Source organism: Lithobates pipiens, unplaced genomic scaffold, assembly GCF_037356315.1.
Source record: "Lithobates pipiens isolate NorthernLeopardFrog02 unplaced genomic scaffold, aLitPip1_a1.2 Scaffold_19, whole genome shotgun sequence".
NCBI classification, from domain to species: Eukaryota; Metazoa; Chordata; class Amphibia; order Anura; family Ranidae; genus Lithobates; species Lithobates pipiens.
In genome coordinates, this window is record NW_027507764.1 from 253,685,595 (window position 1) to 253,707,969 (window position 22,375).

Below are 22,375 nucleotides of genomic sequence, written 5' to 3' on the forward strand. Positions count from 1 at the left end.
TTTTTCAATAAAACGTTTGAAAACAAAATAAATTTATCATTAGTTCTTGATTTAACTTTCTTCTGGATAAGGGAAGCCCTATCAGTATGTAGGGCTGTTTGGATGTCAGTATCAAGGGCGCATGGATCATAGCCCTTGTCTAAGAACCTCTTACGGATGGTATAGGATTGAGAGATGAAGTCACTAGTATTCGTGCAGTTACGCCTAAGCCTAAGAAATTGGCCACGTGGAATGGATCCAAGCCATTGACGGTGGTGGCAACTATCGACGGGAATGTACCCGTTCCGATCCGTTGGCTTAAAAAAGGTTCTCAGGACTAGGCGTTTCTGCACCACTGTGACTTCTAGGTCCAGAAAATGGATGTTAGTTGTGCTGGCCTCAAAGGTCAGCTGTATACCACGATCATTGGTATTGAGGGTTGCCATGAAGGCATCCAGGGATGGCCGGCTGCCCCTCCACAGGAGGAGGATGTCGTCTATATACCTAGCCCACAGCACCAATTCCGGCCTGTCAAGGGCATAGACGACATCCTCCTCCCACTGGGCCATAAACAAATTGGCCAAGCTGGGTGCATATTTTGCCCCCATGGCAACCCCTCTGGTCTGGGTATAAAAGGTACCCTGGAACCAAAAGTAATTGTGGGACATGGCAAATTCCAACAATTGCATAAGGAAATTTCTATGTATCACAGGGAGTGTAGGATCCCTGGAAAGAAATAATTCAACAGCTCCTAGACCTAAGTCCTGTGGAATGGAGGTATACAACGCAGACACATCTGCTGTGACTAAAATAAGATCATCATGATATTGTATATTCTCTAGTAGTCGAATTGTGTCACCTGTATCCTGTAAGTAAGATGGTATATTCCTTACTAAGGGCTGAAGGTAAGTATCTATGTATTTCCCTATTCGCGAGGTAATGGAATCTATACCACTAACAATTGGGCGGCCTGGTGGATTAACCAAATCCTTGTGTATCTTGGGGAGTTGATATATTGTCGGGATGTGTGGTGCCAGTGGAATCATAAATTCCCTCTCTTTTTTATTTAAGATGTTCAGAGAGAAGCCTTCATCTATAATCTGTGTAAGTTCTTTTTTGTATTTAGAGGTGGGGTCACCTGGTAAAGGACTATAAGTGGTAACATCATTCAATAGTCTGTTCATTTCATCAATGTAACATGATTTGTCTAATACCACTAGACCACCCCCCTTGTCTGCAGGGCGGATGATAAGATTTTTTCTTTCACATAAAGATTTGAGACCCTGGGCTATAGAGGGGTCTTGGTGTACCTTTTTAATGGGTAACTTGTCCAAATCGTTTAAGACAAGGTTTTTGAAAACATTGATCGATGGGGGTAGGATACCTGGATTGAACAGAGAAGGGTTGCTCAATCCGGAATGTCTAACTGATGTAGAGTCAGGGATCATGTTGGTGCTACTAGGTGAGGACAAAAAATGTCTCTGAATATGTAACTTCCGAATGAATTTCTGCACGTCAATGAATGTGTTGAATTTATTAAGTTTTCTTGGTGGGACAAATTTAAGGCCCTTATCTAAAATACGTTTTTCACTCGCTGATATATATATATATATACATACATACACACGTGATACACACACACACACATATATGTATATATATATATACCGTATATACTCGAGTATAGGCCGACCCGAATATAAGCCGAGGCCCCCAATTTACCCCCAAAAAAACTGGCAAACTTATTGACTCGTGTATAAGCCGAGGGTGAGACATGCCTGTCCATCCCTGTGTGTGTGTCCGTCCATCCCTGTGTGTCCGTCCATCCCTGTGTGTCCGTCCATCCCTGTGTGTCCGTCCATCCATCCCTGTGTGTCCGTCCATCCATCCCTGTGTGTGTGTGTGTGTCCATCCATCCATCCATCCCTGTGTGTGTGTGTCTCCATCCATCCATCCATCCATCCCTGTGTGTGTGTGTCTCCATCCATCCATCCATCCCTGTGTGTGTGTGTCTCCATCCATCCATCCATCCATCCCTGTGTGTGTCTCCATCCATGTGTGTGTGTGTGTGTGTGTGTGTGTGTGTGTGTGTGTGTGTGTGTGTGTGTGTGTCCAGCCTACCTTTGTCCCGAGCCTCCGTCCCGTGCCTTGCCTCCTTGCCTCCGTCCCATGCCTTGCCGCCTTGCATCCGTCCCGTGTCGTGCCTTGCCTTGCCTTGCCTTGCCCCCGTCCCGTCCCGTCCCGTGCCGTGCCGTCCCGTGCCCTCTTCGTCGGCGGCCATTGTAAAGTTCAAAAGCTGCGCCGCCGCCTTCGCCTGTGATAGGCGGAACACTGAATTTCCCAGCAGCCTGTGTTCCGCCTATCACAGACGTCGTATCATCCTCGTCCGTAGTACGAGGATGATACGATGTCCGTGATAGGCGGAACACAGGCTGCTGGGAAATTCAGTGTTCCGCCTATCACAGGCGAAGGCGGCGCCGGAGGCGCGGCTTTTGAATAGAATGGCCGCTGTCTGTCTGCTCGACACGCTGATCGAGCGGGCAGACAGCGATGACTCGAGTATAAGCCGAGGGGGGCACTTTCAGCCTCAAAAAAGAGGCTGAAAATCTCGGCTTATACTCGAGTATATACGGTATATATATATATATATATATATATATATATATCTATATATAGATATATATATCTATATATAGTAAAGTATGTTTATATGTGTGTATCACGTGTGTGTATATATAATGTGTGTATATGTGTGTGTATATATACATATTTAACACAATATATATATATATATTGTGTTAAATATGTATATATAGTTATTTATAACGTATAATATATATATATATATATATATATATATATATATATATATATATATATATATATATATATATATATATAGAGAGATATATATAGAGAGATATATAGATTTTAGATCATTTAGAGATATATATATATATATATATATATATATATATATATATATATATATATATATATATATATATATATATATATATCGGAAATCTCTCTCTCTCTAATATATATATATATATATATATATATATATATATATATATATATAAATATATATATATATATATATATTATACGTTATACATAAATATATCTACATATTTGAAATGATTATATATAGTGATACACAAATATATATACATATATATATATGTGTATCAGGTGTGTGTATATATATCTATATATCTATATATATATATATATATATATATATATATATATATATATATATATATATATATATATATATATATATATATATATATATATATAGTGATATATTGATATATATTGATATATAAATTTGTAAGAAAGTTGGATCTATGCTTTTAAAAGGAATTAGTAAGGAGGTTTTATTGGCATTATCAAACCTTGCAAGCGCAGAGAGATTTTCCGTGTGATGTGGGCTGTCCAATACTGTCCCCCACACTAAGCGATGGGGCGACAGTAGTTGGCAGCACACCTCCGTTGGCTATGAGAAACCTTTCTTCGTTTCCATAGAAACCGGAAACGAATACGAGGCTTGAATATTGTGCACGTATTGCGCATGCGCGGGATTACAGCGCAGCGCGAAGTGTGGGCGGAAATACAAATTGAAAAGAACTAGGATGAACCACATCCGAGATGGCGCTGATTTAGACACTGACAAACGAAATGCAAACATCGCGGATTATACAGTAAGGACACATTTTTTCATAATGGCACCTAGCTATATAGTTGTATGTTGTCTCGCTAATTACAAAAATGGTCTTATCTAAAAACAGAGAGTAGGGTTTACTACCACTACCTGATCACAATAACATGAAACATGGTACTGTGGCGGATGCTCCTTTGGGGGACCCTTGTGAGGGTTGTTCTGCGCTCGTTTTTTTGCTCTACCCTTGTTTGGTGGACAAGTAGCAGCAAAGCTTATTTAACTCTTTAAAGACAATTGTTATATATTATTGTTATATTATTATTATTATTATTATTAATATTATTATTATTGCTATATATTACTATATATTTATCTCTACATTCTTCAAATTTTTGTATGTATATCAGACATGCTCAGATATTGCAATGCTGTTTTTGCCTTTGAAAATGTTTTTTGCTGAGACTATCTCTGCTCTATTTTTTCAGAATATAGTTGCAATTTTTCCTTATAAAGTGCCTCTGAAAAAGGGATTTTTCCTGAAACATGTCAGGCCAATGGAGAAAACTATGTTCATTCTTGAATATACAGAATATGTAGCTTATGTAACCTTTTGTCTGAGTTTACATAATGCAATGTATTGTATAGATTGTTGTTATGTTTTTATACATGCTTTTTAAATATACAGTGGTGTGAAAAAGTGTTTGCCCCCTTCCTCATTTCCTGTTCCTTTGCATGTTTGTCACACTTAAGTGTTTCGGAACATCAAACCAATTTAAACAATAGTCAAGGACAACACAAGTAAACACAAAATGCAATTTGTAAATGAAGGTGTTTATTATTAAAGGTGAAAAAAAATCCAAACCATCATGGCCCTGTGTGAAAAAGTGATTGCCCCCTAAACCTAATAACTGGTTGGGCCACCCTTAGCAGCAACAACTGCAACCAAGCGTTTGCGATAACGTGCAATGAGGCTTTTACAGCGTCCTGGAGGAATTTTGGCCCACTCATCTTTGCAGAATTGTCCTAATTCAGTTACATTAGAGGGTTTTCGAGCATGAACGGCCTTTTTAAGGTCATACCACAACATCTCAATAGGATTCAGGTCAGGACTTTGGCTAGGCCACTCCAAAGTCTTCATTTTGTTTTTCTTCAGCCATTCGGTGGTGGACTTGCTGGTGTGTTTAGGATCATTGTCCTGCTGCAGAACCCAAGTTCGTTTCAGCTTGAGTACACGAACAGATGGTCGGACATTCTCCATCAGGATCTCTTGGTAGACAGCAGAATTCATAGTTCCTTTTATCACGGCAAGTCTTCCAGGTCCTGAAGCAGCAAAACAGCCCCAGACCATCACACTACCACCACCATATTTTACTGTTGGTATAATGTTCTTTTTATGAAATGCAGTGTTCCTTCTACGCCAGATATACTTGGACACACACCTTCCAAAGAGTTCCACTTTTGTCTCATCGGTCCACAGAATGTTGTCCCAAAAGTCTTGGGGATCATCAAGATGTGTTGTGGAGAAATTGAGACGAGCTTTGATGTTCTTTTTGCTCAGCAGTGGTTTTCTCCTTGGAACTCTGCCATGCAGGCCATTTTTGCCCAGTCTTTTCCTGATGGTGGAGGCATGAACGCTGACCTTAACTGAGGCAAGTGAGGCCTGCAGTTCCTTGGACGTTGTTGTGGGGTCTTTTGTGACCTCTTGGATGAGTCGTCGCTGCGCTCTTGGGGTAATTTTGGGCGGCCGGCCACTCCTGGGAAGGTTCACCACTGTTCCATGTCTTCGCCATTTGTGGATAATGGCTCTCACTGTGGTTCGCTGGATTCCCAAAGCTTTGGAAATGGCTTTATAACCCTTTCCAGACTGATAGATCTCAATTACTTTCTTTCACAATTGTTCCTGAATTTCTTTGGGTCTCGGCATGATGTGTAGCTTTTAAGGATCTTCTGGTGGACCTTACTGTGTCAAGCAGCTCCTATTTAAGTGATGCCTTGATTGTGAACAGGTGTGGCAATAATCAGGCCTGGGTGTGGCTAGAGAAATTGAACTCAGGTGTGGACAACCACAGTTATAGTATGTTTTAACAAGGGGGGCAATCACTTTTTCACACAGGGCCATGATGGTTTGGATTTTTTTTCACCTTTAATAATAAACATCTTCATTTACAAATTGCATTTTGTGTTTACTTGTGTTGTCCTTGACTATTGTTTAAATTGGTTTGATGTTCCGAAACACTTAAGTGTGACAAACATGCAAAGGAACATGAAATGAGGAAGGGGGCAAACACTTTTTCACACCACTGTATTTGTTCAATAAATAATATTTTTATGATATAAGCACTATATGTTCGCCTACAAAATCCTACAGTACCGGGGGTACTTATCTTCCCCCTTTTTTGGGGAGTTCTAATATAATAGAGCTCCATCCTCAGCAGTCTGCCCTAGGGTCCACTATCTTGGTGTGCACTCCAGACCCCAACAGGGTGCATCTGTCACCTGGATCTGACAATAATACAGTGCAGCCAGTGTACAGCTTCTAATACAATTCAGACGGTGTATTAATATAAAGTATCTTACAAAAGTGAGTGTAACACTCACCCCCGAAGGAGCTGCTGGTAATTGAATGGGCCTGTACTCTGCTTTTCCACGCTCAATAATTTGGCTCAACCCACTTGACACAGCTGTGTAACAGTGTTGGTGCGAAGACAGCAAAAAATAACATTATAGTATACGCTGCTCCACCTGCTAGGGCAGGGATATGCAATTAGCGGACCTCCAGCTGTTGCAGAACTACAAGTCCCATGAGGCATAGCAAGACTCTACAGCCACAAGCATGACACCCAGAGGCAGAGGCATGATGGGACTTGTAGTTTTGCAACAGCTGGAGGTCCGCTAATTGCTTATCCCTGTGCTAGGAGAATGAACAAGCCTCACAACAATTTTACGTAAACCAAAATATAAATTTACTGAAGCAAGTTTAAACAATAAGTACAAGAATTGTATTGGCACACAAGTTTGACACAATACTGAGATGAGTGTTTGTAAATGACTATACTCAAGGGTTACCTAAATGACCCCTGCAAGCACATGTCCAAGTGGGACTAATGCTCAGAGCGAAAAACTCTTGGCACTGGGCACCTTCCCACTTCCAGCAAAGGCCGTGCAGACACTCTAAAACTGTACCACACTATACAGTGCAAGCATAACAATTTAACACAATGTAATTACTTAATAGCTCCCCCTGTGGAGAAATGCAGTTCTTTGTATGTAGCGGCAACACTGCAAGGTCTTACAATAAATAATATAGTCTCTTGTCTTCTTTATTCAGCTAGCCATTATACTGCAGTATTTATATTCCATAGAATTTTCAGGCGGTAATGTGACGTAACGTAATGAACAACAGTAAGTTCAATCTCTGTAGTGCACTTATAAACTCCTTTCCTGGGAATGTACCCCCACTGTCAGTCAGTTTGTTAGTGAAGTTAGGCTTTGAGGCCTATCTGAGCACAGTCAAATTGAAAGGACTGTTTGTGGGACTACAGGTCTCAGCAATGCTATAAGATTAGTCTAAGTCTGTGAAGTGCTGTATATAACTTCTGGGCAACAGCCCTCTCACCACACCAGGCCTGGATAACTGGATGCCTCCGCTCCGGTGGTCTCAGTCCTGCTGCCAGCCAGCTCCTTCACTCTGCACCACTGCGCAAGATGTCCAGGACCCTCATTTGGCTCCGTCAGGAGTTCTGGATCCTCCGGTCAGATCACATCGCTGTTCCAGTGCACTGTGGTAAGACACTCTTAGTGGTTACTGTTCCGCTCTGCAAGATGCAGACCACGGCTCTTCAAACACCCACCTACAGATCCCTGTAGCCAGGCCACATGTCCCAGCAAGAAGAGACAGAAAATGGCCATGCCGGGCCTTTTATTACCTACCCAGCATGCAGTTCAGCCACTCAGTGTTCATGGGTAGGTGAGTGGGCATTGTGGGTAGGTGAATCCTTTCTCAAAGTAAAACAATTAAGTCACTCCCTGCTGTTATGTGAAAGTTAAACAAGTCTTTTTCCATTGCATACAAGTAGAGGAAGCCAAATATCAATCTATTAACATGGTCCTATTAATAACATTACATGGCAAAAATTCCAGCGCTATATGAGTACACCCCTCATATTTTTCAAAATATTTTATTAAATCTTTTCATGTGACAACACTGAAGAAATTAGACTTTGCTACAATGTAAAGTAGTGCGTGTACAGCTTGCATAACAGTGTAAATGTGCTGTCCCCCAAAAATAACTCAACACACAGCCATTAATGTCTAAACCGTTGGCAACAAAAGTGAGTACACTGCTAAGTGAAAATGTCCAAATAGGTCCCAATTAGCCATTTCCCCTCCCTGGTGTCATGTGACTCATTAGTGTTACAAGGTCTCAGTTGTGAATGGGGAGGAGGTGTGTTAAATTTGGTGTTATTGTTCTCACTCTCTCATACTGGTCACTGGGACTTCAACATGGCACCTCATGGCAAAGAACTCTCTGAGGATCTGAAAAAAATAATTGTTGCTCTACATAAAGATGGCCTAGGCTATAACAAGATTGCCAAGTCCCTGAAACTGAGCTGCAGCAGGGTGGCCAAGACCATACAGCAGTTTAACAGGACAGGTTCCACTCAGAACAGGTCTTGCCATGGTCGACCAAAAAAGTTGAGTGCACATACTCAGCGTCATGTCCAGAGGTTGTCTTTGGGAAATAGATTTATGAGTGCTGCCAGCATTACTGCAGAGATTGAAGGGGTGGAGGGGGTCAGCCTGTCAGTGATCAGATCATATGCTGCACACTGCATCAAATTGGTCTGCATGGCTGTCGTCAGAGAAGGAAGCCTCTTCTGAAGATGATGCACAAGAAAGCCCAAAAACTGTTTGCTGAAGAAAAGCAGACTAAGGACATGGATTACTGGAACCATGTCCTGTGGTCTAATGAGACCAAGACAAACATATGTGTGATGGCAACCAGGTGAGGAGTACAAAGGCAAGTGTGTCTTGCCTACAGTCAAGCATGGTGGTGGGAGTATCATGGTCTGGGGCTGCATAAGTGCTGCCAGAACTGGGGAGCTACAGTTCATTGAGGGAACCATGAATGCCAACATGTATTGTGACATACTGAAGCAGAACATGATCCTCTCCCTTCAAAGACTGGGCCACAGGGCAGTATTCCAACATAATGACCCCAAACACACCTCCAAGATGACCACTGCCTTGCTAAAGAAGCTAAAGAAGCTGAGGGTAAAGGTAATGGACTGACAAAGCATACTTAAATGGAAGGTGGAGGAGCGCAAGGTCTCTATCATTCACCAGCTCTGTGATGTCATCATGGAGGAGTGGAAGAGGACTCCAGTTACAACTTGTGAAGCTCTGGTGAACTCCATGCCCAAGAGCAGTGCTGGAAAATAGTGATGGGCACACAAAATATTGACACTTTGAGCCCAATTTGGACATTTTCACTTTTCAGGCTTGTACTCCCTTTTGTTGCCAGCAGTTTAGACATTAATGGCTGTGTGTTGAGGGGACAGCAAATGTACACTGTTATACAAGCTGTACACTCACTAATTTACATTGTAGCAAAGTGAAATTTCTTCAGAGTTGTCATGTGAAAAGTTATAATAAAATATTTCCATAAATGTGGGGGTCAACTCACTTTTGTGAGATACTGTGTGCATATACATATGAGTTGTGCTCATAAGTTTACATATCCTTGCAGAATTTTAGATTTCTTGGCCATTTTTCACAGAATATGAATGATAACACAAAAACATTTCTTTCACTCATGGTTAGTGTTTGGCTGAAGCCATTTATTATCAATCAACTGTGTTTACTCTTTTCAAATCATAATGGCAACAGAAACTACCCAAAATTGCCCTGATCAAAAGTTTACATACCCCAGTTCTTAATACCACGTATTGCCCTCTTTAACATCAATGACAGCTTGAAGTCTTTTGTGGATGAGACTCTTTATATTCTCAGATGGTAAAGCTGTCCATTACTCTTGGCAAAACCCTCCAGTTCCTGTAAATGTTCTTGTTCTGTCTTGCATGAACTGCATGTTTGAGAGTGGCTCAATGATATTGAGGTCAGGAGACTGAGGTGGCCACTCAAGAACCTTCACTTTATTCTGCTGTAGCTAATGACGGGTCAACTTAGCCTTGTGTTTTGGATCATTGTCATGTTGGAATGTCCAAGTACATCCCATGCGCAGCTTCCTGGCTGATGAATGCAAATGTTCCACCAGTAGTTTTTGATAACATACTATAAACTGCATTCATCTTGCCAACAATTTTGTCCAAATTTCCTGTGCCTTTGTAACTCACACTTCCCCAAAACATCAGCGATCCACCTCCGTGTTTCACAGTAAGAAAGGTGTACCTTTCATCATAGGCCTTGTTGACTCTGTAAAGTTTGGTGTATTGTAAGAGGGATACTTTACGGCATTTGCATAGTAATGGCTCGTCCATGCAGCCCATCTTTCTTCAAGTGCGTCCTTGTTGTACATCTGGAAACAGCCACACCACAAGTTTTCAGAGAGTCCTGTATTCCACCTGAAGTGATTTGTGGGTTTTTCTTTGCACCCCGAACAGTTTTGCTGGCAGTTGTGGCTGAAATTTTCTCATAGATGCGGAGTATTTTCGTTTTTTATTTCTATTTTTTGGGTCAGTTGGAACCGTGATTGAAGATGGATGGACATCGCAGGACACTTTTTTTCTTTTAATAAAGGAATTGTCAAAAAACTGTCTCCTGTCATTTTTACTTTTACTTTTTATACTTTTTTTTTGTGAATGGGTAGGGGTACAGTGTACCTGTCATGGATCTGCCACTTAGGGATTAAAATAGTGCAAACTAATTTCAGTGATTGGTAACAGGCTGCCTTATTTAAACACCTCAGCAGCACTGTGTCTTTGCTGTCTGGTCTGCAGCTCATTCCTGTTCCAGTGGCTTCCTGTTCCTGTGATCCGATCTGTTTCCTGTGTTTGACCCAGCTTGTTTGACTACGATTTGATCTCTGCTATCCTGACCTTGGCCTGCCTTGTAACCATGCTCTGCTCTACGCTGCTTGATATCCTGTTGCTAAACTTTGCCTGTATCCTGAGCATTCTCTGCCTGTCGCCTATATCTACATCTGATCACCTGTTACCAAACCCGGCTTGTCTGACTACGTATTCAGTGTCTCCCCAGCTTACCAGCCTGCTTTCTGTTTCCTGCTGCACCAGCTGAACTGACAAGACCAAAGACGAACCAGGCCCCCATACACTGCCAGGCTCTTGTGACCACAGTTGCAACATCGGTGGCCCTTGAGCCGGGGTTGTACGAGACAGCCTTCCCACTGCACGTCAGGCTCATCCGGCAGGTACGTAACAGTACCAGACAGCCATGTCTGAGCCTGCAAGTGGGAAGTCGGCCATGGATGACATCTGTCAGCATCTTGCAGCCCTTACCCAAGCAGTCAAATCTCTACAGGAGGGTTATACACAACTGGAACAATGTGTACAGACTATAGCTACACCAGCTACACCTGCTGCGCCTTCGGCCTCAGGGACTGCCACTGCAGCAACCTCAGTGGTGATGTTGCCCCCTGAATCCAGAGCTCCAGCACCAGAGAGATTTTCAGGTGACCGGGGGAAATTTCCATCCTTCCGTAACGCATGTGAACTGTATTTCACCTTGCAACCTCGAACCTTCTCCCTTGAAGCCACCAAAGTAGGATTCATCATATCACTGCTTCAGGGTGAGCCCCAGTCCTGGGCTCATCGGATGTTGGAGAAGAACGATGTCTTGTTACAGTCCATGTCCGCCTTCTTCAGCGCGATGGCCGAATTATACGACGACCCGCAACGAACCACCACAGCAGAGGCTGCCCTTCATGCACTCCAGCAAGGCCGCAGAGCGGCCGAAGATTACGTTACATACTTTAGATGCTGGAGTGCAGACACACAGTGGAATGACGCAGCCCTGCGACACCAGTTCCGCTTGGGGTTATCAGAAGGTCTGAAAGACGAATTGGCAGGTGTCGGAGTCCCAAATACCCTGGAAGCCCTTATCACACTGACCATTCAAATTGACCGTCGGCTCCGTGAGCGACGATCCGAAAAATTAAAACAGCAGCCACGTTCGGTCTGGATGATGCCACGGATCCCAGCTCCTACTCACTCTGCACCTGTTTGCTTCACTCCAGTTCAGCTAGCTCCTGTTACTATTGCCACCGAAGCACCGGAGCCTATGCAAGTTGGCCTAATATGCCCCTCTCTGTCTCCAGAGGAACGCCTGCACTGATGACAGAACAACCTCTGCCTATACTGTGGGGAAGCGGGCCACTATGTACATTCCTGTCCAACCAAGACACGTAAGTGGCGGATGTTTTCTTCCATTAATAACTTTTTTTCATCTACCAACGCCACCAACCTAACCCTTGCCATCTCTTTCCAGCTGCTAGAAAGGGAAGTGCCAGTTACTGCAATCATTGATTCCGGGGCCTGCAGTTGCTTCATCGATCTAACCTTTGCAACACAACAACGTATCCCTTTAAGACCTAAAGCACAAGGACTTTCTGTTTTTCTAGCTGACGGGTCATGTATCAAGTCCAGACCTGTGACCCAAGAGACAGTTCCCTTACCTGTATTGGCCTCCTCCCAACATAAGGAAATCCTAAGCCTCGATGTCATCTCTTCTCCACTATTCCCTGTTATTCTGGGCCTGCCCTGGCTGCAGGCGCATAATCCACGAGTTGACTGGGCCACAGGGAGAGTTGACTTCCACTCAGCCTATTGCCAGGAACACTGCCTTCCAAGAGCCCCAGCTTCTTCTACAACACTACTTTGTGTGGACTCTGAGTCTGAGGTGTGGCAAGTCGTACCTGAACCATACCATGAGTTCCTGGATGTCTTTAGTAAGCGAGGGGCTGACACTCTTCTTCCGCATCGGCCATACGACTGCCCAATTGAACTGCTTCCAGGGTCTGAAATCCCTTTTGGTAGAATCTTTCCCCTCGCTGAACGAAAACAGGAGGCACTAAAAGAATATATCCAAGAAAACTTGAAAAAGGGGTTCATCCGACCCTCTACCTCCCCAGCAAGAGCAGGAATATTTTTCGTTGAGAAAAAGGACCACTCCCTACGACCTTGTGTGGACTATCGGGAGCTCAACAAAATTACAGTTAAAAACCGGTATCCTCTCCCTCTAGTACCCGAACTATTTCAGAGATTAAGGTCGGCAACCATTTTCACCAAACTAGATCTACGGGGGGCCTACAATTTAGTCCGTATCCGTCAAGGGGATGAGTGGAAGACAGCTTTTCGCACCCGATTCGGCCACTATGAATACCTGGTGATGCCCTGTGGACTATGCAATGCCCCGGCTACCTTCCAACACTTTGTCAATGACATTTTCCGAGACTTCCTGGATATATTTGTGATTGTTTACCTAGATGACATCTTGATTTTTTCCATTTCCCTAGACTCCCACCGAGATCATGTCAAAAAGGTCCTGAGCCGGCTCCGTCAACATGGACTCTATGCTAAAGGTGAAAAATGTGAGTTTGAATGAAGCAGCATCCAATTCCTCGGACTGATAATCTCACCTGAAGGCATTAAGATGGAGTCTGAAAAAGTCTCTGCTATCTTAGACTGGCCTGCACCTACCGACAAGAAGGGGGTGCAACGATTTGTAGGATTTGCCAACTTTTACAGGAGGTTCATTAGGGGCTTCTCCGCTATCATAACCCCTATCACACAGCTCACTAAACAGAACCTCCGCTTCCATTGGACACCCGAGGCACAAGCCGCATTTGATACCTTGAAGGGACTGTTTACTTCAGCACCTGTTCTTAGTCACCCAGACCCGTCTCTGCCTTATACACTAGAAGTAGACGCATCTGAAGTCGCTATTGGAGCAGTCATCTCCCAACGCCAAGGCCCTAAGGATCTGATGCATCCAGTAGCCTTTTTCTCCCACAGGCTGTCTCCAGCAGAGAGAAACTGTGACGTTGGGGACCGAGAATTGCTGGCCAAAAAAGCGGCTTTAGAAGAATGGAGGTACCTCCTGGAGGGAGCAGGGCATCCCATATTGATCTATACTGACCACAAAATCTTGAGTACCTGAGGACTGCTAAACGGCTTAAGCCACGTCAAGCACGTTGGGCCCTGTTCTTTTCCCGATTTGTTTTCCACATTACCTACCGGCCGGGCTCGAAGAATGTCAAACCAGATGCACTGTCTCGTATGTTTGATGACCCCAGGGAACCACCAGTGGCAGATACCATCTTGTCTGAAAATAACTTTTTACAGGGCAATTACTTTTACAGGGCAACCTTCTCAACCGAATGAAGCAGGCTTCGACAGATGTTCCTAGCCCTCCAGGGGTCACGCTGACACTCCAGGAAGGATTGCTGTTTAACAGAAGCAAGGTATTTGTGCCTGAATGTCAACGTATAACCATTTTGGGTCTGTGTCATGATCATCCCCTAGCAGGTCATTTCCAGGTGCACAAGACGCTTGATCTCCTGAAACGTACGTTCTGGTGGCCAGACCTGGAAGAAACCTGTAAGGCCGCGTACACACGGGCGGACTGTCTGCCCAACTTAGTCCGCTGAACAGTGTTTCAGCGGACAATCCGCTCGTGTGTGGGCTTCAGTGGACTTTTTCAGCGGACAGTCTGACGAACAAAGTCTTACGGAATTTCCGTAAGACAGTCCGTTCAAACTTGGGTTTGTCCGTCCAAACTTGGTTTCAGCGGACAGTCCGCTCGTGTGTAGGCAAGTGTGACGGACTAAGTATGGCGCATGCTCAGAAAGGGTTTACACGGCCGAAGGTTGCATTGCAGTGTATAGGACGTCGTTTTTCTAGTCCCGTCGTACGTGCTGTACACGTCATCACGCACGCTTTCAGCGGACTGTCTGCTCATCGTGTGTGGTCAAGTCCGTTCATGCTAATTTTGAACGGACTGTCTGTCGGATTGTCTGCCGAACTTAGTTGGGCAGACAATCCGCCCATGTGTACGCGGCCTAAGAGATACGTAAGTTCCTGTGCAATCTGCAACCGGAGCAAGGGTACAAAGAACCGAGCCTGGGGTCTACTTCGGCCACTGCCAGTCCCTGACAGACCATGGAGAATGATAGCCATGGATTTCATTGTAGAACTTCCCCCATCGGAAGGATGCACAGCCATCTTCGTGGTAGTGGACTGATTGTCCAAAATGGCCCATTTCTTGCCTCTGAAGAGTACTCCCTCTGCCATGGAGATGGCTAAAGTATTTATCAGAGAGATTGTTAGGCTTCATGGAGTCCCTATGAACATTGTCTCTGATCCCAGTTCACTTCCCGATTCTGGAAAACTCTGTGTGAAGCCCTTAAAATTGAAAGATCTTTGTCCGCCGCCTACCATCCCCAGAACAATGGACAGACGGACAGACAGACAGAGAGGACCAATCAGACGTTGGAGCAATATATCCGATGATTCACCACTTTTGTCCAGGATGGGTATCGCTGCTACCACTAGCCGAGTTTGCCTACAATAATGCCACTCACTCAGCCACAGGTCAGTCACCCTTCTTTGCAAATTATGGTTTTCACCCATCCTTCTTGCCCGACTTTATTCCAGAGACAACAGTTCCTGCTGTCCAAGACACAGTGGATTTCCTCCACCGCAACAATAAGTTACTTCAAGAAGTACTTCAAGGCACAAGCAAGAAACAAGAGGGATTTTGACAAGAAAAGAAGGGGTGAACTGATTCTCCATCCGGGAGACCAGGTATGGCTGTCTACTATGAATCTCAGGTTGGCATGTCCCTCAAAGAAACTGGCACCTAAATTTGTGGGACCATTCCCAGTCAAGAAGAAACTCAATGAGGTTGCTTATGAATTATAATTATTAATGATTCACTTAAGATACATCCTGTCTTCCATGTTTCTCTCTTGAAACCTGCAGTCCCTGACTCTTTCCCAGATAGAGTATCCAGGCCACCAGAACCTGTGACCATCAATGGTGAAGAGGAGTACGAGGTAGAGGCCATAATAGACTGTAGGAAAAGAAGAAATCAGGTACAGTACCTAATTAAGTGGAAAGGTTATGGCCCAGAGGATAACTCTTGGGAGGCTGAAGAGGATGTGCACGCCAGAGACTTGGTTAATGCCTTTTTTTGCAGTCATCCACAGAAGAGAGACCTGTTGGGCACCCGGAGGTTGCCTGTAAGAAGGGGGCAATGTCATGGATCTGCCACCTAGGGGTTAAAATAGTGCAGACTAATTTGAGTGATTGGTAACAGGCTGCCTTATTTAAACACCTCAGCAGCACTGTGTCTTTGCTGTCTGGTCTGCAGCTCATACCTGTTTCCTGTGTTTGACCCGGCTTGTTTGACTATGATTTGATCTCTGCTATCCTGACCTTGGCCTGCCTTGTAACCACGCTCTGCTCTACACTACTTGATATCCTGTTGCCGAACTGTGCCTGTATCCTGACCATTCTCTGCCTGTCGTCTATATCTACATCTGATCACCTGTTACCAAACCCGCTTGTCTGACTACGTATTCAGTGTCTTCCCCAGCTTACCAGCCTGCTTCCTGTTTCCTGCTGCACCAGCTGAACTGACAAGACCAAAGACAAACCAGGCACCTATACACCGCCAGGCTCTTGTGACCACTGTTGCAACATCGGTGGCCCTTGAGCCGGGGGTTGTACGAGACAGCCTTCCCACTGAATGTCAGGCTCATCCGGCAGGTACGTAACAGTACCCGATACACATTTACATGGGAGGTGTTCTAGTTTCTGATAAGCCCCCACCCGCAGACCCCCACAACCACCGGGTAAGGGTTGTGGGGATGAGGCCCTTGTCCCTATCAACATGGGAACAAGGTGCTTTGGGGGGATCCGGCAATACATCACAGCCACAAGCAATTTTAAATTAAATTTTTCCATTAGAAATTTCATTTTGCTGCGGTACTGTTATAAACATGGGAAAGATGTACTAATTTACAGGCTAAGGGGACCCCCATGCATGATATTAAAGGAATATTTACTTTTTATTGTTTCACTTTAGGCATTATTAAAATCATTGCTCCTAAAAAATTGTAGTTTTTAAAACTTTTTTTTGCATTGATAATGTCCCCTGAGGCAGTATTCGGTCCCCATACACTTTTTATGGCAATAACTTGCATATAACCCTTCAAAATCAGAACTTTAAATTTTTCATGTTCGTGACCCATAAACTTTAACGTGTTCGCACAAATTGTTTGTCTGATGGCGGTGTTCTGGTGCGAACCGAACCAGGGGGTGTTTGGCTCATCTCTATAAGGGTGTTAGAAAGTATAAACTAATAAAAACAAAGGGATAGGATGCGCTATGGAATTTGTTATACAGAGAGTATGCAGTGTAATGTAGGTAAGAGCAGCCTCTATTATGTTTCCATCCAGATGGATGGAACAGTGAAACAGGTGAGAGAAAGAGAATAGATATGGCGCTATACCTTGTTAAACTTACTAAAAAAATATATCATAAAATAAAACTGTACACATTTTCCAGCTTGCTGGCTAATATTTTTAAAAACAGGGATAGACCTAGATGGACTAAATAATAAAATCAATAAATGATAAAGTGCTGGGGATCAATCCTTATTAAATAGTGAATGCAAAGTGAATATAAATTTTCCAGCGTGCTGGTTAGTAAAATGAAATAAAACTGTACAATCCACAAAAAATTTGATAAAATGAATAAATAAATAATTAGTAAAAATACCATGAATCAATCAATATTCAATAGTGAAAACTATTCAAAGTGCTTGTGACTGTGATTATGGCACAACCAAATGAATGGCCATAATGGGGAACAACAAACCAAATTGTTCAAAATTATACAGACGTGAATACTAGTGGAATAGTGGGTGTAAACACACTGTGTCAAATCTCAGAACATGCCAAAATTTGCACAATATAAAAATAGAAAAAATAGAAAAATAAATAAAGATAAGAATAAAAATTAAGTCCAGAAAGTGAAAAAATCTTGCGGTGACAAGTCAAATGTGAAAGTCCAATTGAATAAGGTTTAAAAATTAATATTTAAACATGAAACGAATATTTGATGGTGAAAAAGGTCTTCTATATATAAGAGATAAGTGGAGGGAGTGACTTCGATATTCGTTCGCAGTGAACGTTTGCAGTGAACGTTTATGAATTTTGCTCTCACCAGAGATATGACCCCGTCCGGGGTGGATCAGCCTCCACAGTATAAGCCACTGTGTCGCTTCTTGGGCTGTCTCTGCTGTGATGCTGGGGAGATCCCTCGTTCTTCCGTGGGGATGTTGTACCTCGTTTACATGTGATAGAAAAGAGGACTGTCCATGGTGTAGTATGTTTGAAACTCAGTTTATTTGAAACAACCTTAAAAATACTTACATTTAGTACGAAAAAACACGTATTGTATTAAAAGCGTTCGGAACGTCCACTCGGCTGACACGCCGTTTGTGCTGAAGGTGTACGTATCTGGCCACGCCCTACGCGTTTCGTCATTCAGACGTCATCTGGAGCGGCCATCTTCATACACCTTTCCACTTTTATAGGGTATAGTTACCAATCGCGCATGCGCGGGACCCAGCCGCCATGTTTGCTAAGGGAATTGTCAATGCTAAGCCTATTATTATGCCGGCCCAGCCGCCATGTTTGCTAAGGGAATTGTCAATGCTAAGCCTATTATTATGCCGGCCCAGCAGGAAGTATATCATTGTGCCTGCTGCTAGTCTAATGTTATTAAACGCAGATTGGGCACTATTCCTATGTAAGTGGAATATACAGTGGTGTGAAAAAGTGTTTGCCCCCTTCCTCATTTCCTGTTCCTTTGCATGTTTATCACACTTAAGTGTTTCGGAACATCAAACCAATTTAAACAATAGTCAAGGACAACACAAGTAAACACAAAATGCAATTTGTAAATGAAGGTGTTTATTATTAAAGGTGAAAAAAAACCCAAACCATCATGGCCCTGTGTGAAAAAGTGATTGCCCCCCTTGTTAAAACATACTATAACTGTGGTTGTCCACACCTGAGTTCAATTTCTCTAGCCACACCCAGGCCTGATTATTGCCACACCTGTTCATAATCAAGGCATCACTTAAATAGGAGCTGCTTGACACAGTAAGGTCCACCAGAAGATCCTTAAGGCTAGGTTCACACTATTGCGATGCGGGAACGCCGCAAATCCGCGGCGTTTTCCCGCATCGCATACCTCCCGCCGGCAGTTCACACTGCCCTATGCGGACGGCTGGGGGTGTCAATGTTATGTTAATGACACCCCCAGATCCGTCGGCATATCGCAGTGCGATCTGCCGACTCGCACAGGAATCGGATCGCATGGTGTGAACCCCCATGCGATCCGATTCCGTTGCGGACCCAAAAAAGGGTCATGTGCGAGTTTGCTGCGGGACAGCTGCGAGTTCAGCCATACTATCTGTATGGCTGAACTCGCAGTGCTACGGAGATCGGATGTGATTTGCTGTGCGAATCACATCCGGATCTCCCCCCGCAGCAGTGTGAACCCAGCCTAAAAGCTACACATCATGCCGAGACCCAAAGAAATTCAGGAACAATTGAGAAAGAAAGTAATTGAGATCTATCAGTCTGGAAAGGGTTATAAAGCCATTTCCAAAGCTTTGGGAATCCAGCGAACCACAGTGAGAGCCATTATCCACAAATGGCGAAGACATGGAACAGTGGTGAACCTTCCCAGGAGTGGCCGGCCGCCCAAAATTACCCCAAGAGCGCAGCGACGACTCATCCAAGAGGTCACAAAAGACCCCACAACAACGTCCAAGGAACTGCAGGCCTCACTTGCCTCAGTTAAGGTCAGCGTTCATGCCTCCACCATCAGGAAAAGACTGGGCAAAAATGGCCTGCATGGCAGAGTTCCAAGGAGAAAACCACTGCTGAGCAAAAAGAACATCAAAGCTCGTCTCAATTTCTCCACAACACATCTTGATGATCCCCAAGACTTTTGGGACAACATTCTGTGGACCGATGAGACAAAAGTGGAACTCTTTGGAAGGTGTGTGTCCAAGTATATCTGGCGTAGAAGGAACACTGCATTTCATAAAAAGAACATTATACCAACAGTAAAATATGGTGGTGGTAGTGTGATGGTCTGGGGCTGTTTTGCTGCTTCAGGACCTGGAAGACTTGCCGTGATAAAAGGAACTATGAATTCTGCTGTCTACCAAGAGATCCTGATGGAGAATGTCCGACCATCTGTTCGTGTACTCAAGCTGAAACGAACTTGGGTTCTGCAGCAGGACAATGATCCTAAACACACCAGCAAGTCCACCACCGAATGGCTGAAGAAAAACAAAATGAAGACTTTGGAGTGGCCTAGCCAAAGTCTTGACCTGAATCCTATTGAGATGTTGTGGTATGACCTTAAAAAGGCCGTTCATGCTCGAAAACCCTCTAATGTAACTGAATTAGGAGAATTCTGCAAAGATGAGTGGGCCAAAATTCCTCCAGGACGCTGTAAAAGCCTCATTGCACGTTATCACAAACGCTTGGTTGCAGTTGTTGCTGCTAAGGGTGGCCCAACCAGTTATTAGGTTTAGGGGGCAATCACTTTTTCACACAGGGCCATGATGGTTTGGATTTTTTTTCACCTTTAATAATAAACACCTTCATTTACAAATTGCATTTTGTGTTTACTTGTGTTGTCCTTGACTATTGTTTAAATTGGTTTGATGTTCCGAAACACTTAAGTGTGACAAACATGCAAAGGAACAGGAAATGAGGAAGGGGGCAAACACTTTTTCACACCACTGTATGTCATTATAACACCTTTATGCACACCCATAAATCAATGTAACCATAAAAATAATATAAATAAAATTATATAGCAATTACAGTGGTTTGACAGTATCTATAAAATTACAGTAGTTTGACAATATCTATAAAAAATTAAATTGGTTTGACAGTATCTATGAAAAATTAAAAAAATTACCATTATCCATAAAGATAAAAATCTATAAAGAAAGAAAAACTGAAAAATGAAGGAGAAATTTGAAGGAAGGAGAAATACTAAAAGGGGAACCAATCTATGTGTATGTGCCTTATAATGGAACATGAAGGTAGATTAAATCGGTAATAACTAAATTAAAATTAAAATTAAATTTATGCTAGACTTCGTCTCAAATGTGAAGGAGGCTAATTGGGTTCCAGAAATGTTTGGATAAAAAATTTATATTTGACAAACATTGACTCTAATCTGGTATATTACTTTTAAAATATTAAACTATATGCTGTGTTACCCAAGGACTAGAATAATTGATTCATTTAGGGAAAGAGAATGAATAACATTCGACCTCAGTTATGATGGCAAAAGTACAATAAAGAAATATGTACAAAATTTATATACCAAGTATAAAAATATGTACATAAATAGGAATATATGAAATATATGAAATATACGTATGTAAAAAATATATAAAAAATAAAAACATATCCATATATAAAACATATAAATTAAAAAATTTGTTAAAAAAGGGGGAGACACTGAAATGGTAGAATAGAATGTGGTTATCAATAAAAGTAAGAATGTTACTATTTTTGCGTTGGGTAGGAGAATTAAGATGTTGGGACATTAGAATAATGGAACATACGTTTTTTGTTTCTAAATGCAACCTTATTTCATATTCCGCTGCAATGTATTTCTGTTAAAGGCCTTGTTGATTACGTCACTTCACTTTAGAGACTTTCACAATCAAGATCCTAAACAGATGATTTTTTATGCAATTGATAAAATCAAAGGACATTGGAGGGGAGAAGATATGACCAAGAAAATTTACCAAAATGAAACCAGATGGATTTTTAATATGGAAACATTGCAACCTGATGGAATGAACATAGACTTGGATCTCAATTGCTTTTTAACCAATTTTTAACTGATTTTCGTCCTAATACATTTTATGGAGATCGAATGCAATAATCAACAAGGCCTTTAACAGAAATACATTGCAGCGGAATATGAAATAAGGTTGCATTTAGAAACAAAAAAACGTATGTTCCATTATTCTAATGTCCCAACATCTTAATTCTCCTACCCAACGCAAAAATAGTAACATTCTTACTTTTATTGATAACCACATTCTATTCTACCATTTCAGTGTCTCCCCCTTTTTTAACAAATTTTTTAATTTATATGTTTTATATATGGATATGTTTTTATTTTTTATATATTTTTTACATACATTTTTACATACGTATATTTCATATATTTCATATATTCCTATTTATGTACATATTTTTATACTTGGTATATAAATTTTGTACATATTTCTTTATTGTACTTTTGCCATCATAACTGAGGTCGAATGTTATTCATTCTCTTTCCCTAAATGAATCAATTATTCTAGTCCTTGGGTAACACAGCATATAGTTTAATATTTTAAAAGTAATATACCAGATTAGAGTCAATGTTTGTCAAATATAAATTTTTTATCCAAACATTTCTGGAACCCAATTAGCCTCCTTCACATTTGAGACGAAGTCTAGCATAAATTTAATTTTAATTTTAATTTAGTTATTACCGATTTAATCTACCTTCATGTTCCATTATAAGGCACATACACATAGATTGGTTCCCCTTTTAGTATTTCTCCTTCCTTCAAATTTCTCCTTCATTTTTCAGTTTTTCTTTCTTTATAGATTTTTATCTTTATGGATAATGG